This window comes from Pteropus vampyrus, unplaced genomic scaffold, assembly GCF_000151845.1.
Source record: "Pteropus vampyrus isolate Shadow unplaced genomic scaffold, Pvam_2.0 Scaffold81, whole genome shotgun sequence".
Taxonomy (NCBI): domain Eukaryota; kingdom Metazoa; phylum Chordata; class Mammalia; order Chiroptera; family Pteropodidae; genus Pteropus; species Pteropus vampyrus.
In genome coordinates, this window is record NW_011888862.1 from 4690556 (window position 1) to 4692833 (window position 2278).

Sequence of the window (2278 nt, forward strand, 5' to 3'; positions counted from 1 at the left end):
TGGCTTGAGAGCCAGGGTGTTACGCATGCTTCATTCACTCACAGATGTTTACTAGGGACTAACATTGATTAACCAATGTGGTTAGGGATGGTTAGGAAAAGAGTCCCTACTACAAGGGCATTTAGATTCCATGACTCTGCCCATAAGTGCCAGGTGCAGGAGTTCAGTACTACTAAGACCCTTGAAGACCAAGGACACAGTGTCCTGAGCCCACCAGAAGATCGAAAACCTCAGTGGGAGCCAGAGTGCCGAGATGCCAGAATCTGCGCACAAGACTCCGTGCCCCATCTGCGAACAGATCCAGGACAGTGGGGAGGGCAAAGGGCTTCTAAATCTCACGTGGGTTGTCCACGGTCTTTGTCAGGAGGGTCTCTGATCCTGCCCTGACTTGAACTTTATTGTTCCCAAGCAAAGAACACCCTGTTTAATTTTATCAGCTGAGGGCCACCTGAGGGATCTCAAAGACGTCCATCTGCCACACAAGACTTATTTGGGCCCTGGGACATGAGGCCAAGGCTCAAGTCTGTCCTGTGTTATTACCCCACCCCACCCCTGTATTCCTGACGTGTGGTCCATGTGGGCACTCAGTGAGTGAGCGTGAAAAGAGTGGATGGATGAATGAAGGTTTCTGAAATTTTCCCAAGAGACCTTGTGAAAACATAAATTGTTACGAGGCTGTGAAAATAGAGGAAGTGAGAGAGATGAGATTACGTCTCTGAAACTCCCCTTATACCCAGATACAGCTACTTAGGGACACATTATAACACTAAACTATAGTGGAAGAAGACTCCTGGACATAGCAGGCAGGGGTTGGCGATGTAAGGAGAGAACAGTAAATGTAAGGAAAGTTGGTGCTAACATGGAATTAACATGAAGACTGATTGTACAGACTTCAGTAGTTACCTTACTTAGCAACCAAAGGATGCCAATTCCTTCCACGTTTAGATTATGTACAATTAGTGTGACTTCTCTCATGATCTTCCAAGTGCGACTACACTGAATGCCATCTAAGATTTGCACAAAATGGAAAATTAACCAACATTCACTTTCTGAGCTAAATATGTCTTTTTAAAGTATGTTTTAATGTAATAAACTGAAATGCCATTAGCACAGCTCAGTAGAAAATCTATATCCTCAAGACTGCAAATATAGATGAGTCTGATTTAATTTTTTAATTTATTTCAACAATCATTTTGTCCGACTGTTTTACAAAGTAATAATAGTTATGCAAATACAAATGGCTTCTTTCAGCAAATCACTGGAAAGGTGAAAGTGTCTACTCCCTTTCCTTAAGTGTGGGGAGGCCTGGTCTGAAGGTGATTCTCCAAGAATTGGCTCCACTGCCATTTCTCATCAATGGCGCCAGACAGGGCCAAACGGCATCCAAGGGGCGGTAAGAATCGGGCTCTTCTTTCTGGAAAGTAAAAGGACTAAATAGGAGCGGGGCCGCTGTCTTACAAGCACAAGACCGTTAGTTCCTCTTACCATGGATACAACAGCACGTTGTTCCTTTTTAGATCACAGGATCTATCCTTGAATAACTAGGCAGAGGAAGAAATCCATTCCATGCCGTACACCGTTTAACTCAAAGAATACTATGCCTGAATTAGATTTCTGCCTCTCTTGCTAAAAATGATAAATTATTCTAAAAAAAAATTTGTGTAAACTTGGGCAATTAGCTTCCTTAGAAACTGCTTTCAACATTGTGATATCCCTGTGACTTGCAACTAATAGATAAATAACTCCTAAGATCTAATGCACAGTGTAGTGATTATGGGCAATAATACTGTACTGGAAACATCAAACTTGCTATCAGACTAGGTCTTAAATATTCCCCCCACAAAAAAGAAATGATAATTATGTGACATGATGGAGGTGACAGCTAATGTTACAGTGGCAATCATATTACAATATATTAATGTATCAACATGTTCTACACCTTAAACTTATGCAATGTTATGAAATATATTTCAATTTTTAAAAACCCTGTGAAACTTTTAATAAATCTGGCCTAAATCTTATTGTAAAAACTCAAAAACATCTGGTTGCCATCTTCAGTCAAAATCTCAAGTAACCTGACCTCATTTAACTAGAACCTTCTATCAACTAAAAATTTTGATCCATCCTCCTTTCTACTTAAGCAAATAACAAGAAAAATGTTTCCCATCAAAATTTGTAAATAATACTTCAAAGGAATTGCCTTGTTTCCATCACATTTATTCTGTCTTCCTATAATTCTTGCCAGGGCCAGCTTCTTGGGCATGGGAGCTGTGTAGGC